Genomic DNA, 19,905 nt, shown 5'->3' on the forward strand with positions numbered 1-19,905 from the left:
CTGAAGGAAACTTTTTGCTTATAGGTCTGAATTTAAAATGGAAAAATACATGGTCACACTGAAATCAGATACTGTATGTAATCTATATTGTTTCCATCCAAGGCCTGTCTACAGCATATCAGCAGCCCAACAATTCCATGTTGTAATCTTCTAAATGGAAAGGTTACATTTATTTCAGGGAAGATCCATTCTGAAATACAACTGGAATAAGTAAGAAGAATCCATACCCTATTTTGGGAACACCCTGAATAATCCAAAACCCAGCATCACAATGGCAATTATCCATGGTACAGTAATTTTTACAAATAAAGAAAATATAGTAATTTTTACCATTTATAAAAAAAAATTAATGGTATTTTTATCATTAAAAAATCAAACTCATTTCTTTTAAATGTGAAACTTCAAACCACACACACACTAGTGAACTCACTGTGTTAGTAGCATCCTTTCTCTGTCATCCTTGGCAGCTGAAATAAAGAAATGCAAAATATATTAGCCTGGGTAAAAAAGTTGGTCATCCCTGGATTCAGCCACCCATAACAAAGCCATAGGAGAGTGAGTAGAACATTATACTATAATGCAGTTGATAGTGGGAGTGGGGAGACTCAGGAAGTTTTCGTCTTTTAAATCAGACTATGCAAACATCTAATTTATAACATAATATTGTTTATAGATTGTCAACACTTCTTCTCATCTCAGGAAGAGATCATCCCATTGTCTGTTATTACCTGAAGCCTTTAACTACAGATGAAAGTTTGGGATCACCAGACTACAAATTCATCCATTTCTCAACTTTGCCCTTCTCTTGTCTCTGGCCACACTATCTCATTTCCTGCAATAAGAATGTCATGCCATTCATGAGATGCGGGGGAATTCACTGGAGAAAGCAATTATGTTTGGAAGAGTTAGTGGTAAAAGGAAACCAGGCGATCAAAGAACACAGTGGTTGGACACTATCAAAGTGACACCAATCAGAGCATAGAAAAACTCAAAGAAATAGTGCAAGATCAGAAGATGTGGAGAGGCCAGGCCAGTTGGTGGTCCATCAAAAGAAATAACCTGTATCCTAAGAACCTTCATTTAACCAGTGGTGTGGAACAGGAGCTATTTTTTGGCTGTCACCTCGGTTCTAACTTCTGATTTCTGACCTAAGAAAGCTTGTTTGCTGCAACTTGTGGCAAACCCAGTTGGGTTACATCAGTGCCTCCAGACCCAAAGGTGCTTTTTCAAATGACAACTGGACTTTCAAGGACTTTCAAGAAAGTCCAGTCCGGTCATGGGACAACCATGACCTGGATGACTGAGAATCTCCACAGACAGTGCCTCCAGAGGATGGAGAGTTGAGGACTGGATTAATGACTTCAAGTTAAGATGGTTTGGGAAGTGGACCTAGGGGGAGCAGTAATTGCTTTCATTCTTGGGTGAGAAGCTAGGGGTGAGGTGAATCTGGCTTACCTGGCACATTGAAAGTGGAGCTTGTTTTCTTTTGGCTATCCTGGTGAGAGTGGGATGTCCAGGGGACGATGTTGAGTGGGTGATGAATAGGTTCCTTATATCACAGCTGCTAAATACTAGGTTGAAGCACTCAAGTTCCGCAGTTTGTTAGCCAAAGGGCTCTTAGTAAAATTGTAGCTGGTCCCTTTGACATGGGCAGAAAGGAAAGTAAGTGATTGTACACTGCTAGGGGGAAGAGAGCAGTAGGAACACCAGGGCAAAGGGAGATATGTCAAGAATGAGAATTCATCAGAATTCCGGAGGGAAATTGGTATAGTTCCTGAAGTGTTTCCTGGCCCAATTGAAAACTTAATTTCAGCTTCTATTGAGTAGGTGATAATGGCCTCGGATCAAATTGTTCCTATGCAGATTTTCTGTTTGTGAATCCCAGGTATCTCCCTGGTTTTCTTCGTAGGCTTTGTCTTCTGGCAAAAACAGGCTTATGTCTCCATGCTTAACACATCCATAAATAGCTAGCTGGCAACCATATTTTGGGTGACCATGTCCCTTTTTTGGTGGGGTTCTTTGAGTTTCTTTCTCATACTTCCTTCTATCCCCAGACTATTTAATCTTTTCTGCAAGCACTTCCCCCACTCCCCACTTTTATGGCTTTCTCATATTTCCCCAAGATCAGTTCTACATTCTTTTATACTATGTTCAGGTTTACATGTAAATAAATGATAATGACAAACTGCCTTTGAAAGGAAAGGCTTCAAGTAATGTTTTTGGTTGCCAAATAGGTGGGACAATGCAACATGAATTTAGGAATGGTTTGTGAACCTGGGAAGTCCCAAAACATTTCAAGAGAAGACAGTGACAGCCTACTTCCCTAATGCTGATCAAAAAATTGCAATGGGTGAAGACACTAGAAACAGGACACTAAGGCCTAAAGATTATCTACCTCCAAATAAAGTGAATGTGTAATCATACCACTTTTCTAGAAAGTATTCATGCTCCTAAATGTACCTAGAGAGATCTTTTGTTCTTTAAACCTCTTTCTCTCAGGAAACTATATGTTCCCCTTTTCTGTAGGTAGGACAAAGGCTGTTTGTGGCCCAGTTAGGTTCTGCCTTATTTCTGAAAATGTACTTGTCAGTTTTAGTATATGATTAGTTTTTAATTCAGCTATTTGATCAAAGAGCCATTTTCCATCATATACTTAAGTTTTATTAACCTTCATGAAAATTAGAAATCTTATCGTGGTGGATAACAAATCACATTCTGACCATGTAAAGCCAGCCAAAAGCAGGGACTGAGTGATCCGCCAAAAGCAGGGACTGATAAGCAACTAGAGGTACCCAATTCATCTCGACAGAATGTGACATTCAATTCACCAATAAATGTCATGTAGCAAATCAGATGCCCTTTACAGTTTTAATTACATAAAAGAGGGCATTTAACAACTTTTTGCTTAGCAGAGATTTATCAAACTGGATAAACAGTGGAAAAAGGCCCAACAAGGTTCTTAGTTACGGAATATAAAATAGAACTTAAATGGGAAAACTGTCATGTATGCTTTGATTTTATTGACACTTGCAAGATTTTCAGTATAACCAAAGGAACATTCACTCTTTTCTTAAACGTATAAATTGGAAGAGGCCATTTAGGCCATCTGGTCTAATTCCCTTCGGAATGTTTAGCCTTGAATGCATTCAGTGAAGAGGAACTCATTATCTTTCACTGCTTTTACTACTGAGGAATGTTCTTTTTCTAGAAAATGAAATTGGTCTTCCTGTGTTTTAAAACTAATTTGCTTTTTTGTATCTTAAATCATGTATTTATGTGGGTTACACTCTGAAACAATGCAGAATAAATTTAAATCATCTTCTGGGTAACACCCTTTCCAGAATGCCTTGGTATCCTCTTTCAGTCTTCTTTCCCAAGGCTAAACATTCTCAACTGCTTCAGTCTCTCTATTTACAACTTAAGGGGTTATACAAAATGCCCCATTGCTTAGCCACCAGAAGGCATTCATATCTGCAGGGTTTAAACCAGTGGTGAAATCCAATTTTTTCTACTACCAGTTCTGTAGGCTTGGCTTGGTGGGCATGGTGTGGCTTGGTGGGCGTGGCAGGGGAAGGGTACTGCAAAATCTCCATTTCCACCCCACTCTGGGGCCAGCCAGAGGTGGTATTTGCTGGTTCTCCAGAACCTGTCAAACTTTCCGCTACCGGTTCTCCAGAACCTGTCAGAACATGCTGGATTTCACCCCTGGTTCAAACAGATGGCACATTTTTCTGCTCTGCTTCAAAAGCACACATTTCCATGTTATGCCACTCTGAGTACTCTTATTCATCCTAGGTAGCACACTTGTTGCAAATTCACCCAGCAATTCCTTTGCTACTTTGCTACTTTGAAGAGGAAGTCAAAGGTTATTATATAATATGTGACAGTCTTTTAAATCTGCCTTTTACCATCAGTGCTATAACACTACAATAAGTAGAATTCTTGCTTTCAAAATAGTAAGTTGTTGGTTTGAAACCTGGCAGAAATGTGTGTGTGTGTGAGCCTCCTTTAACACGCCCCCTCCAAAAAACCCTCCAAAACTCTAGCAGTGTAGTTTGTTTCTTTTATTTTTCTTTCACCCAAGACACATGTTTTTGTAGGAGAAAAAAAATTGTGTTAGTCTATGGTGACAAGAATCAGAAATCTAGTAACACCTTTTCTGACTAACATATTTTATTAAAAGATTTTGTGAGCTTTAGTTTATTTCATCATAGTGGCAGTGTGGCTAGGCTGATGGGGGATTTAAATTGGAGTAAGGTGGAAAGAAAGGTGGGTGGAAGGAAGGGAAAGATAGATTGGTTAAGTAAGGTAAAGGTTCCCCTCGCACTAATGTGCTAGTTGTTCCCGACTCTAGGGGGCAGTGCTCATCTCCATTTCAAAGCCAAAGAGCCAAAGCTGTCCGAAGATGTCTCCATGGTCATGTGGCCAGCCAAAGGCGCACGGAACGTTGTTACCTTCCCACCAAAGGTGGTCCCTATTTTTCTACTTGCATTTTTTACGTGCTTTTGAACTGCTAGGTTGGCAGAAGCTGGGACAAGTAACGGGAGCTCACCCTGTTACACAGCACTAGGGATTCGAACCGCTGAACTGCTGACCTTTCGATCGACAAGCGCAGCGCCTTAGCCACTGAGCCACCGCATCCCTCTCATAGATTGGTTATGCAGATGCAATTTATACAGGTCACAGATTACCAGTAGCTTGCTAATTAATATGTTAAATATCCATCATATATCTTGAGACCTTCAGATATTGCCTGAAATGTTTTGATATGTGTTCAACAATTTTTTTCTGTAATGATGCTGTTAAAGTCATGCTCTTTTGAAACATTCACTCTGAGGTCTGCTCTGAAGTATTCTGGAAAGATGAAATGCTCTGATATTACTTTCTCCTTGATTTGAGTCGTGATATTAAACTTATGTTCATTAAGTCTTTTGTTCAAAGTTTGCCCCATGTGTCCTATATAGAATCCAGTAGGGCACTGACCACAGATGACAGCACAGATCATGTGAAGGTGCATCTTATTTATTTTATTTATTATTTATTATTTCAATTTGTATACCGCCCTACTCCCGAAGGACTCAGGGCGGTGAACAGCCATAGAATAAAACATATGAGTACAAAATTTAAAATAAAATAAAACGAATTAAATAATTTGGCTGAAAATTTAAAACCCCAATAATTTAAGACCAAATTTAAAATTTCCATTTAAAAAGGGGAGAAACTTAGGTCAGGCCAGCTTGATGAAATAAGAACGTCTTGAGCGCGCGACAGAAGGTATGCAGATCTGGGATCCTCCGTATCTCCGGGGGGAGCTCGTTCCAGAGAGTAGGTGCCCCCACAGAGAAGGCTCTCCCCCTGGGGGCCGCCAGTCGACATTGTTTGGCCGACGGCACCCGGAGGAGCCCCTCTCTATGGGTGCGTACTGGTCGGTGGGAGGCTATTGGTGGTAGCAGGCGGTCCCGCAAATAACCAGGTCCTAAGCCATGGAGCGCTCTAAAGGTGATAACCAAGACCTTGAAGCGCACTCGGAAGACCACCGGGAGCCAGTGCAGCTCACGCAGGAGAGGTGTTACATGGGAGCGCCATGTCGCTCCCATTACCACCCGCGCGGCCGCACTCTGCACCAGTTGGAGCCTCCGAGTGCTCCTCAAGGGGAGCCCCATGTAGAGAGCATTACAATAGTCCAGACGGGAGGTGACGAGGGCATGAGTGACCGTGCGTAGGGAGTCCCGATCTAGAAAGGGACGCAACTGGCGGATCAGGCGAACCTGATGAAAAATCCTCCCAGTCACGGCCATCAAGTGCTCTTCTAAAGACAGCCATGAATCCAGGAGGACACCCAAGTTGCGAGCCCTTTCCGTGGGGGCCAATGATTCGCCCCCAATAGTCAGCGATGGCACCAGCTGACTATATCGGGACATCGGAAACCACAGCCACTCGGTCTTGGATGGGCTGAGTCTGAGCCTGTTTCTCCCCATCCAGATCCGTATGGCCTCCAGGCACCGGGACATCACTTCAACGGCATCGTTGGGGTGGTCTGGGGTGGAGATGTACAGGTGGGTGTCGTCAGCGTACTGGTGGTACTCCACCCCAAAACCACGGATGATCTCGCCCAGCGGCTTTACATAAATGTTGAACAAAAGGGGCGAGAGGACCGATCCTTGTGGCACCCCACATATAAGGGGCCTCGGGGTCGACCTCTGCCCCCCTGTCAACACAGACTGTGACCGGTCGGAGAGAAAGGAGGAGAACCACCGTAGTACGGTGCCTCCCACCCCCAACTCTTCCAACCGGTGCAGCATGATACCATGGTCGATGGTATCAAAAGCTGCTGAGAGATCTAACAGGACCAGGACAGAGCCCTCCAGAGATCATCCACCAACATGACCAATGCCGTTTCTGTGCTGTACCCAGGCCTGAAGCCCGACTGGAACGGATCTAGATACGTCGTTTCATCCAGGTACTGGGGAAGCTGTCGCGCAACCACGCTCTCAACAACCTTCACCACAAAGCGAAGGTTGGAGACTGGACGATAATTAGCCAATACTGCCGGGTCCAGGAAAGGCTTCTTGAGGACAGGTCTCACCACCGCCTCTTTCAAGGCGGCGGGAAAGACACCCTCACCCAATGAAGCATTTATAATCCCCTGGAGCCAGCCTCGTGTCACCTCCTGGGAAGCCAGCACTAACCAGGAGGGGCACGGGTCCAACAAACATGTGGTTGCGTTCAGTCTACCCAGAGTCCTGTCCATGTCCTCAGGGGTCACAGGATCAAACTCATCCCAGATAACATTCCCAGGACCTGCCTCCGTCATCCCCGCTGGATCTATCCAGTCGGAGTCCAAATCTTCCCGAATCTGAGTGATTTTGTCATACAGATACTGAACAAAATTCTCGGCTCTTCCCTCCAAGGGGTCCTCCCTCGCTTCCTGGTGGAGCAGGGAGCGGGTCACCCTAAACAGGGCGGCCGGGCGATTATCTGATGATGCAATAAGAGCAGCGAAATGAGTACATTTTACTGCTTTTATCGCCACTAGGTAATTCTTAATATGAGATCTTACCAGTGTCCGGTCAGATTCAGCACGACTGGTCCTCCAACTACTCTCTAGGCGTCTTTTCCGGCGCTTCATCTCCCTCAGCTTCTCGGTGAACCAAGGAGCCAGGTGAGATCAGCGCTGGGTCAGAGGCCGCAAAGGCACAATTCGATCCAGAGCTCCAGCGGCTGCCCTATCCCAGGCGGCCACTAGGTCTCCAGTCGAGACGTGAGCCAGAACCTCAGGGATTGGCCCAAGCTCCACCTGGAACCTATCAGGTTCCATCAGGCGCCTGGGGCGGTACCATCTTATCGGTTCCGCCTCCCTGCGGCGGGGTGCAGCAGTTCGAAGGTCAAGGCGAAGGAGAGAGTGATCCGACCATGACAAGGGCTCGATGACTATATCCCCTATCTCAAGATCACTCAACCACTGTCCAGAGACAAAAACTAAGTCCAGTGTGTTTCCCCCCATGTGCGTAGGGCCATGAATTAGCTGGGTCAGGTCCATAGCCGTCATGGAAGCCATGAACTTCCGAGCCACCTCAGACGCCTCACCCACGGACGGTAGGTTAAAATCCCCCATGACCATAAGTCTGGGGGTATCAACCGCCACCGCGGCGATAACGTTGAGTAGCTCGGGCAGGGCTGCTGCCACATGGCAGGGAGCCAGGTACGTGATCAGCAAACCCATCTGAACCCCATGACCCCACTTCACAAGGAGGGTCTCACAACCGGCTGTCTGAGGAACAGTGGCCTCCCTCGGCCTAAAACCTTCTCTAATAATAACCGCTACTCCCCCGCCCCTCCCCTGTGACCTCTAATATGTATCACTGTCTGTACTTGTTGTATCCATAATGATTTCACCCTCAGCTTCCAAACAACTGAAAAACTAAGAGCTACTTTGGAACTTTGGGAAAAAATATTTAGATAACAGTAACAGAGTTGGAAGGGACCTGGAAGGTCATCTGGTCCAACCCTCTGCTCACGCAGGAGACCTGTACTACGGATTTGAACCGCCAAAGTGCCAACTAGAGGAGATGAAAAGTGGTGCACCACTGTTGTTTTGTTTTGCTTTGCTTTTGCTTTTTTAAAGCACAAAGAAAATTAGCAAGTAATGAAAAAATAGTAATATTTTACTATTGGGTTTCAAACCTTCCATTTACAAGGCAGCAGTTATGCTCATGGTAAGGATAAGTGTCAAAGGCATTTCAAAGAAAAAATGCAATAAGAATGAGGTGAATTGTTTTAAAGCAAGATGGGCCTATATATTTGTGCATTTTGACAGTTTAATGTTGCATATATAAATCCAATATAAATTTATATGTATTTAACTTACAAAGGCATGAAAAGAAAAGTAACTGCTTTCCTGGAACAGAAAAATGGGGAGGGCACAGCATCAGGGGGAAAGTCTAATGGGAGGATTTGGTAGCATACAATTTGAACTGAATACATTGCAAGCTGTGGCTAAATTGTCTCGGTCAGGATAAGAATTTTTGAACAGGCTCAGAATCAAGCTGGCATTGGCAGAGGTCAGGAGCAACATACAGTAAGTGGTAAGTACAGATGTGCTCTTTTTTTCTAAGCGCTTAATCATCTTTGCTACCCTTCACTGAACCTGTTCTATTTGCCTGAATCCTCCTTAAAATAAGGCACACAGATGTGGATACAACATTCAAAGTATCTCCTGACCACTGCAGGATAAAGTTGAATTGAATAATCTGAAAACTCTACTTCTATTAACAAAGTCTAAATTTGTATTTGTATTTGTCTTTCTTTTTGATCATATATCACAGTTCTTATAGTCTTCTACCTGAAATAGCCAACCCTATACAGTTATCCTAAGAGTCTAGCAGGTCCTTCCTGTTTCCATGACGAAGGCAGAAAAACCCTTAAACATTGTTTCTTGATTTTGGTCCCAGTGTTATGGAAGTGTCCCTTACAGTGAACCTTTACAAGTAAGATTAGCCCTTTCCTGTTAATGTTAATGTTTCAGAAGATCACAAAGATGAAGTTTTATGGGGCATATATGATGATGAAATTTTGCCATCATAGTTTTATTGTTGTTATGATTGTTATTATTGCTTTGGACTATTTATAATCATGTTGTGTTAAATTATTGTAACTATGCTTAGATTTAAATATTTTGTGTTTAGGTATATTTTAATTGCATTTATATTCTGAATGTTTCATGGATCAATTATCAACTGTCATTGGTAGATTTTGCAGTTTAGAAATGATAACCAACTGCAGTTCTAAGATTGTTTTCATAAATATTATAGATAAGTCAGCTATCTTCATCCTATCATATCAAGGAACATGTTTAACTGGGTGTATTACTTAGAATACTTTGGGCCACTTTATCAACATTAGTTGAAATAAGATATTTTACTGAGCAATTGGTATACCAGTTATTTTCTCTTCTATTTGTTATGTTGTATGTTTTTTAGACTTTCCAGATTTGGAAAAGTTACTAAAATTGTAAAATAACCAAATAAATATACCTACAGAAGGCATTTTTGTTGTATGTCACATCTTTCATCAACCAGAGATTCTGAGCTCTAGTTTTTCTAGCAGTATCTTTATTGAACTGAGCTTCCACTTCAGTACTGTATGTACATTATTCATCCTGGTGACACATCCTTCTTGTATTTCTCACATGAATTCTTATTTTGAAATGGGTGGAGAGGAAGAAATGTTCTTCTTCCTCCTTCATTAAAATTGTTTGCAAAGTTGTTTTTGATGGGGATTTTTCAGGAACTTTTAACTATCTTGAGCTCCTGTTTACATTAGCTTCACCTGCTGTAAAATCCCATTTGCCTCTGCTCAGATTTTTATCCAAATATTTTCTTTAGTGGTTCAGAAATATTTTTTACAGTATATATCTATTACTTTAATACTGAAGTAGAGGGATTTTTAAAAAACAAACAAACAACCTAGTATATGGAGTTTTTCTTTTGCAGCTCATATATCTGTCTGGACCTGTCTCGTTGTTGCTGTTATTATTTTCTTTTCCTGCCTTCTCTTATATATTTTATCCTTCCTGAATGAAGTGACTGCAGCCATGTTGCCATATAACTTACATTATCTTATTATGACAGTTTGGGTTCAATTGAAAAATAGCTTATATAACCAGCAGGCATGCCTGCTCTTAGATTGTAGCAAAGTTCTCACCTTTCTACCCCAACAAGACTTTGTGTCACTAACAAGTATATGGTAATGGTATTTTCTCCCCATGAGTTCAGTTCAATGTTGATATAGTTGGGCTTTTGTAATTACATTCAAGTTTCTTATGTATTTATTTACCACCCCAGTCTTGAGACTCTGGGTGGCTATTAGTATTCGAGGAACTGTTGCTAAACTAAATCCAGAATTAAACTAAGAGTTTCTATAAAGTCTAATTTCTGGGATTTGGGGATATGGGACTGAAAGAACTCCTTACTTGACCCTTCTCTCTTTAGAAGTGTCTGGTTGCAAAGAGAGCTTTAAGAAATCTTATATATGCGAACACCTATAAATGAGAACTGGGGATCAATTTAGAGACCAGATGAGAAACCTCCGCAACCTGAATTAGCTTGACAAGTTCTCCATTCCTGTTTCAGAACCAATTTAAATCATCAAGCAGGAGGGCAGGCTTAGGAAATAAGATCTTGGATGCTAATGCACTGAGCTCCATTAGCTAGTCAAAGAACTCATTTGGAACTAACAAGGGCTCAGCTATTCAGATCTTAATCAACATTACTAATGAAGCTTATGCAATTAAAAATATATTAAGGTAACACAAGGTGATTCCACAGGGCTCAGTCCGTTCCCGCATGTTGTATAATCAACATTGTCTGATTAGAGGCACTGTGTAAAAAAAATGAAGTTTAGACAGGTAAAGAGTATTTCATTGTGGTTCCACACTACTCAGTTCTTTCTCCCAGGTTGATTAATATCTACATGAAGCTGCTGGGGAAACCATCTGTAAATCTGTATTTACATCTGTATCATCAATACAAAAAAACAAATTAATTGTCTAAAGATTGCAAAGTTCTTCTTCTACCAAGCTTTTGATCATTAATGCTACTTAGGCTGCCTGGTTAGTTTAGGCTGGATGGTTGTTCATTTATTATTATGTTTGGTGACAGTCAGCCAGATGTTTAGGCTTAATTTTATCCACCAATCAAGTCCTTCTCAAGGATCTGGGATAGGCAAATGTTGTTCGATGGCATAAGAGGAATCATTGCAGAATGTAAACTGTTTCAAGTGAAGTGCCTTTTGGAATTGACTGACAGTGATTTTGTCAATGCTGATGGTGTTTTAAAGGTGCTCCAGATGTTTTAGGATTGTACCCAAGGTACCTGTTACTAATCTTTGCTTTCTTTTGCCACAGTGATTCTACTTCTATTCACAGGTCTTTCTATTTTGTGATTTTCTCCGGCTCTTTAGCTTCTATTCTGCTGTCTCCAGAAACTGCAACGTTCACCATCAAGACTTCTGTATTTCTTACTAACAATTAAGTCTGGGGTATTACCAAGCAGGTGTTTGCATGTTTAAGTCTAAAGTCTCAGAGCACCTTAGTTCCTTCATTGTTGATTATTATTGCACTTATTAACAACCTCAAGTTTTTGTAAAGTGTTTGATCAATGTATGCATGTATGAACACAATGTTGTTTTGTTGAAGTCTGGAATCCATTTAGAGCAGCGGTTCTCAACCTGGGGGTCGCGACCCCTTTGGGGGTCGAACGGCCATTTCCCAGGGGTCGCCAAAGCCCTCTCTCGCCCCCCCCCGCCTTCACTCACCCTCTGCCTCTGCTGGATCGCCCGGTCGCCGTTCGCTTACCCCGCCCACTCCCAATCTATTGCTGCTCCGGAGTCCCAGCTGATGGCTAGAGGGAAAAAAACTTTAAATTCTTGCCGCGGGGCTTCAAAGAGCTAGCTGCAAAGAGGTAAATTCCTGGAGCAAGTTTTTTTCCCCCTAGCTATACTGAAAAGAGAAAGCGAAAGCAGGGTCTTAACTGCAACGTGACAAAATGAGGCAGAGAGGTTTCTTTTTCTTTTTCCTCACCAAAAAAGGTAGGTACAAAACTGCAAACAATGGGAAATTTAGGGCAAGAGGAGGTTCAAGATTTTAAAACACAAAAGAAAAAAGCTCTATTTAACTAGGGAATTGTAATAATTAAGATACTATTAATTGTATATTGTGTTGAAAGCAGAAATGGTTAAGTTGTGATTTGGAGGAATATATGGGGGAAATTATTTGGTTTATTATTATTGGTAAATATAATTAATTGATTTGTAAGAAATTGGATTGCATGGAAATAATTGGAATATTCATGTTCATATTGATTAATATACAAAAAAGATAGTTATATAACTAATTGATTTATATTAAAATGTTGAATTTGTATTAAACAACTGTATTACATAATTACATAATTAACCAATGTGAGGATGGATATAAAAATAGATGACAATGCGAAGGGGTATAATATAGAAGGGAAAAATTGAATTTGATTAAGATTAGAGATGAGGATGAAGGGTAATATTGGTTTTTTTAAAAAATAGTTGAGGAATAAATATGGTAAAAAGGAAATATAGAAATTGTAAATTTAATTGAAATGACTAAATACTGTGTTGGAAGAAATATCCTTCTGGGTTCTGCTCCAAGTGGGGAAAAAGACACTGGAAACATGGAGACTGTTTGGAAAGATGTTTTAATAGTGGACAGGATCACATGGCTTGATGGGGCCCATTGTGTTAGTTTCTGTTGCTATTGTGTTGCAAATGTCCTTTGACAAAGGATTGACTTTCTGCCTCTGGCCCATTAACAAAGGGTGGGGGGCAGGAAGGTGGGAGCTGCTTTGTCTGTAAAATATGCTTCCCCATTTCTCATCCAGGGAAATATAATATTCTGCCTTTTTAATATTTCCCAAAATATTTCATTCTTCTAGGAAAGGGGTGGCTGCTAACCTCCTACAACTGTTTAAATTTGTGGACTGGCCAAATACTCTGTTCAAAGAAAATATGTTGTATGTTTGTATGTGTGTTTCTAATTATTGCTATTTATTCCTATTTGTTCTCTTTTATTCTTTAAAGTTTAACAATTCATTCTTTATCTTAATATCTTTATATTTGTTTGGGGTTGGCTTTCTTCCCTTTCATCTTTTTTATTGTACAGCAATCTTTCTCCTCAAACCTACCACCTTTGTCTTTTCTTTCTTACTTACTTTCTCTTCCCCCCCTCTTCTTCTTCTCCCTACTTCCTCTTTCTCCTTCTCCTCCTCTCTTCCTCCCTCTCTTACCTTCACTCCTATTCTAATTTCCCTTCCCTTCCTTCATCCCTCTCTATTGCTGTATCCTTTTATGCATATGAACTACTCAGAGGGCTGAAAAAGTTATTTTTGACTGGTCCTCGCACTTTTGACCAGTCCTCGAATTTACGACTGTCCTCACATTTTACGTTTTTTGCCCTATCTTATACCATGTTGAAGAGAAGCAGTTGTGAAATGAGTGACATGGTTGTTAAGAAAGCTGCACAGGCATAAATGTGAGGATGGTCATAAGTGTGAGGACCAGTCAAAAGTGCAAGGACCTGTCAGAAATGACTTTTTTTCACCCCTCTGAGTAGTCCCTATACACATAGCCATGGCCAACCGGTCACATGACCAGCTAGCCACGCCCACTCGGTCACATGACCTCCAAGTCACGCCCACAAAATAAGCCACGCCCACAGAACCGGTAGTAAAAGAAATTTAGAACCCACCCCTGGTTGGGGGTCACCACAACATGAGGAACTGTATTAAAGGGTCGCGGCATTAGGAAGGTTGAGAACCACTGATTTAGAGGGACCAGAACAGACAAGAGTAGTACTTCAAACTTCAGAGACACTCTGCCAAATTCCCTTCCTTTTTTCCCCCTGATCAAAATAAAATAAAATAAAATACCTTTTGTAGCATGATTTTTTATAGTCACTTTCATGCATCAGATAAGTAAGCGTAGAGTGTTTTCATTAAATAACAGATAATAGTTGATTCTCACACCTTATCTGATGGGGTTCTAAAAATTTCAAATTGCTTTAATTTAAAGCTAAAAAGCCGATACCTTTTTCAGTAAACTGTTCAACATTGAATAATAGTTTGCCAGAATCAAGACTGAATTTTGTTTTTTATAAACATTTAGCCATTGTCTCCTTCATTACAATGAACTCATGCTCTCTAGGACTATTGTTAACTACTTCTTAATATGGGAAAAAAATCTCCCATTAGAAGTTTCTATTTCTGACTTTAAAAATACTTTTTATATTATTGACATCACCACCCCACCACTATTTTATAAAATAAAACACTAACTTTATGGCCTGGAAAACTTTCTGTGATTTTATCTTGGCATCTTCCAGGTACCTTAATTAATTTCTCAGCATTACCATCAAAATCATGGTAGCTACACATTATGAGGGCTGAAGCTCAAGACATCTGGAGGATCTTACATTGGAAATTAATATAGGTATTATACAGAAAATCCAGGATTGCCAAGCAAACAAAATTGCCCGAGATCAGAGTACCTTGGTAATTATAGTTTTTGTTTACAAATTACCAAATAAGCCACACTTTCCAAAAGATAAGCATCAGAATTAATTTATTTTGGATACATTCTTTGTGCACATTCACGTAAGATATTAGTGCTCCTCAGTCACATGGCACTGCTAATGCTCTTCACTTTGAAGGCTACACAGGATAAGATACAAATAGGAATTAACAGAGATACACAGCAGAAACCACTGAATAAAAATCACAAAGCAACTTCTGTGGCCAGAGCAACTGAGCATCCCCATGCCCTTGTTTTTCTGCCAGGTCAGAAACAATCAGCAAAATCATCAGTACAAATGAAGAAAACGATGAAGAAAACTGCACAATGTAAGACATTGAGATCCACCTAGCTAGAGCCAGGCTTTTCAAAATGAATTACAGAAAGAAAGAAAAAAACAACTACCCACTGAAAGTTGTTGTCTCACAATCCCAGACTCCAATTTGGTTACTTTTTAATATTAATTCAAGAACAGGACCATTTGCAACATTTCAAGTATTTCATATATCTGAGGACTGAAAGTTCCAGGAAAATAAAACTATCATCATAAGCGGGTTACATTTTACTATATAGAGTTCTCTCTTCCCTACCTCCCCTAATGGGAAAATGGGGGCAGATTCACGTTCTTCTATCACTAGGCAAAGAGGCAACCTTTCCCTGCTGTTACAGAATCCAAAATGCTTGAAAAGATGAACTCTCATGGAAGGACTTAAAACTATGAAAACTTTTAAAGAAATATTAAAACATAAATAAAACCTATTATCTTATGTACAACAATCTGAAGATGCAGATAACCATTATGAGATAAGGAATTGGGGAATTGGATTAGAGATAATGCCCTTTCACACTAAACACAATAGCAATTAATATGGGATTCCATTTGATGTGCAAAATAAGTTCAGTACAGTACTAATGTTTCTTGGCATTTATGATACTCAAACCTTAATCTTCATAATGTTCTTGAGAGACGAGTAGGTATTTCATTATCATTATTCCATTCATTGAGTTTACAGTACCTGCTCTAACCTTTAAAAGCTGCTGGTTGCAGTGTAGCTGTAAATAGACATACTCATTGACAATGTTTTTAAAAGGGGCTATGAAGTACATACTGATCTATTTTACGCTAACTACCCAAGAGAACTAAATACTCCATTTTGACACTGAAGCCTAAAGAAAATTAGGCTACAACTGCAAACTATATTTAATGTGCTGATCCTAAAAGATGGCTAACATGGAAATTTTATTAAGGATGCAATGAAACATGGGTCCTCTTTTTGTTCACATTATTTTTTTTTCTCTAGAAAGGCTCAATATGTAGCTACTACTGCAGTAACAGTACAGCTATGCTTAGAAATGTGCTAGATTTTTGACTGTGACGGTCGTTAATGGCTTGGAGTTTTCATGAAGGGAAAAAAGGGTGATATCCAAATTAGTTTGGAGGTAGTGGTTGTTTTGAATAGCAATTTATTATGGAACTTGTTGAATTATTCTTTCCAATAACACCAGATTCTTTCCAATTGCACAATTAAAAGCAGATAAATAACTTTATGAAGTGCTGAGCATGATATATTCAGAGATAGGAAAGCATAATGTTTATCAACTCTCCAACTCTGTGAGGCTTGTGACTTATTGCCAGAAAAGTCACATTTTTACTTTTGCTTGCTTGGCCAGTGTTAAATATAATGTTACACATGTAGCAGGTGAGAATAAGAGCAAACTTCTATTGAGAATATCAGAAATTGTTTTTGTACACCATCCTCACCCCAAGGAATTCAGTGTCCTGAAATTCACTGCCAGCATTCTGGCAATGGTCTTCCTCACCAATAGGAGAGTGCAAAAAAAATATATGTAGCCAGATAATGCACTTACCCCTTCACTCAAACTTTACACTGTTTCTGTTGACATACAAAAATAAAATCAGCTACAAGGACAGCGGCTACAAAACTGCCTCTTTATGTATTTTAAGACCGATTTAAAAGGCACTGTAGTGCCATAGTTCCTTAAGCCAAGCAGGGAGAATGGAAAACTCAGGAACCAGGACGAGGCAAGAATTCCCATTAAAGGAAAATTTCCCACCTCTCAGCTCTATCACTTCAGTTTCAGCATCTGCAGCACTTCCTCCTGCCCTGCTGCTGAGCTCAGAATTAATCAGCTCTGTTTCCCCCAGTAATGTCAAGGTGCAATCATATGGGTGCAGAGCTGATGAAGAAACAGCACAAGCACCACCTGTAAAGGAGACACTGGATTGCTGAACGATTATCTATTTATTTAACACTATTAGTATGCTGCCTTATTTTTACAACTCTAGGCATCTTACAACAAACACAATAAAACACCTATAAAATACTCAAAAAAATCCAAGCCATTAAAACGAATAAATACTATTAACAAAATTATTAATTAAAAAACTGTTACTACCATTAGACAGATTTGAACAAATGCCCCACAGAGCTAGCTGCCTGTTAGGTCTCTACCCAAACACCATTAGAAACCAAAAAGAGTTCATCAGGTGCTTGCAGCAGACCAATTCAATCAGCCTGTTCCCCTGAAGGTTGATAGAGGCTATAAGTCTGACTCAATGAGAGGCTAGTACACCAACTGCATTTCTGCTTTTCATCTGCCTATTAAGAATGTCTTCTAGTTGGAATTTTTCTAACCTTCACAAAGGCTTGGCAAAAGCACCATTCTTGGCACATTAGAAAATGTTCCTTAAAGGTCTCTGAAAAATAACAGTAATAAATAGTAATAAAATAAGGTACAGTGCATTGAACATATTTAGCGATTAAATGAGGAATGGATGTAAACTGCAGAAAGACATTAGCAGGCAACCAGTTTCATATGTTTCATCACTTTTCATTCAATGGATAGATTCACATAACACAGTAAGTTACTGTTTAAATATGGCTTAGTAACTAAGCCGAAAGTGGTTGAATTCATAGAGTACACTAAGCCATAAACCTGATTTAAAAACCAAAATGGCTATATCCAAACACTAAACCAAAGTCAAACAGTGAAACCATATAGTGGCTCAATTAGATAAAACACTTATTTTTGGCACTGATTTAATTGTACCATGGTAAACACATTTCTTAGCACTTAAAACTAAACCATACTTCTAGGGCATCAGGGTACAAAAGTGTAATTTTAGCTGACTCTCAGACAATAGCAACCGGAAAGTATTATAATTTTTTTTAAAATATCTCTCAAAATAAACATAATCCTTGAACGAGAGCTCCCTATTTTATCCCACATCCTCCTTTCTAATCAATGTTGTTTAATTAATTACCCTTTAAGTTCCATTACACCTAAAAAGTAAACCATTTTTTTCCATCTTAACTGTTTTAAGATAGATACATAGCTTTGTGATCAATACTGAGTGATGACAAAAAGCTGCTTGAGTCCTCTGGACTCCAGCCTTCCCATCATCAGTTATATAGAAGCCTTCATTTGATGTTCTAGAATGAACAACATGTGGATTTGTGAAGTAAAACTGATGGCAAGGCAAATGATGACACTGGAAGAATTCTGCATACTGAAACTCCCCATAATGGCTCAAGAGCTAGTCTGGTGTAGTGGTTAAGGTACTGGGCTAGAAAATAGAAATCTAGTCTTCCCTTAGGCGTGAATGCCAGCTGGGTGTTTTGGGGCCGGTTACTCCCTCTCAGCCCAATCCACCTCACAGGTGTGTTGTGAGGAAAATTAGAAGCCAGGAGCATCAGTTCACCATTTTGAGTTATATATAAAAATTGAAGAATAAAAATCTGATGATGATGTATTTGGACTGAGTTGATCTAAAGTACAAATAGAGGACAGAGAAACTCTTCTATTAATTCTAACAGATTTTGATTAGACACTGGAACACCACAAAGGTCGATGGTCATAAAAGACCACCTAATTTTAACGTCTACTAATAAATTACAACATATTATGCACAACAATTAAAAAGGCAGTGCTGAATAAGCAAAATGATTTTATAGTAACTGGTTAAAATCAGAAATAGCCCAATTAATACAGCAAGAATACAAAATCACTCATCAAATCAATGCCTTCATGACAATCATGACTATATGACAACGGGCCACAGTGAGGAAATCTTGATGTCTACCCAAATCTGTCTATCTTCCCCTTACAGCTATGAATTTTAGAACATGGTCTATAAGACTGCAGTGAAAGGAATAGAGGGAAAAATGCTGAAATTTGACATTTTTATACCTGCTTGTGATACTGAAACCATATAAAATAGCAGCCACTTTCAAAACCTTCCAGATCACATCCTAAATACAGTTATCATATAAAAGTCAGTCCTAAATCTAAATGCATTAATTGATAAACTCCTCTTTGACATGAAATATATGTAATGGAAGCAAGATTCTCTATGAAACCATTTCTTCTCTTGTTCCTTTTCTCTCTCTTTTAGTTATGAGTTTACAGTAGAACTGCAGAGGAATAGTGGAAGGTAAGCAGAAGCTGAAAGATAAAGGACGTGCTGGAGCATGATATTCATTATTTAAGTCTTCTTACTCCTGCTTAAATCTGGGATATTCTACATGCAAAGCATTTGTTTCATGACAATATGGTAAGCAATAATTAATAATAAACATATTTTCAAGCAGTTTTTAAAACTTTTTCTGTACTATGTTGTTTGGGTAAGGTTTTAATGGTGTGGATCTATATGTAAAAGTTAGAATTAATATTTATCCAAATTATGAATACTTTAGATTGGTTTTGCTGAGCTTATCACTTGAAATACTAGTATTAATTTGGACTCCTTGAAATGGAATTACATGAGAAATTCAAAACCAAACAGGTAAACATTCTATTTTCCAAAAATAAATAAATAACAAAAAGCATTTTGAAAAACTGTTAGACAAGGACAGTTCTTAAGAGATTTGGAAAGGAAAGCAAAGAAATTATAACTTTCTACCAAATCTTAATCCCCAATTCTATAATGCTTGTTTCACATACAGTGAATTTTAAAAACGGCTTCAGTGGAACAGATTTTCAGAATAAACTGACTGAACTTTAGATCAAATACAGTTATTCCTGGAAGGGCCATCTCTGAGAAGGCCAACAGCTGCACAAAATAAATAATGGCCACCAGATGTATACTCCCTATTGTAGGTTTATTACTAACCCTAACATAAATGTGAAAGTCCCAAATAAGCAAAACTTTGCTTGTCCTTAAGGTTGCTCAAAATGTTTCCCCCTCCCCGCCCCCCAAAAATCAATTATTTGCAAATAATGGTCTGGATTTCACTGACATATTGAAGTATGTCTGGGACAATATTAGAGTGTTGGATTTGAGGC

The sequence above is a fragment of the Pituophis catenifer genome, unplaced genomic scaffold (genome assembly GCF_029215685.1).
Source record: "Pituophis catenifer annectens isolate HBS135680 unplaced genomic scaffold, rPitCat1.0.hap2 SCAF_3, whole genome shotgun sequence".
NCBI classification, from domain to species: domain Eukaryota; kingdom Metazoa; phylum Chordata; class Lepidosauria; order Squamata; family Colubridae; genus Pituophis; species Pituophis catenifer.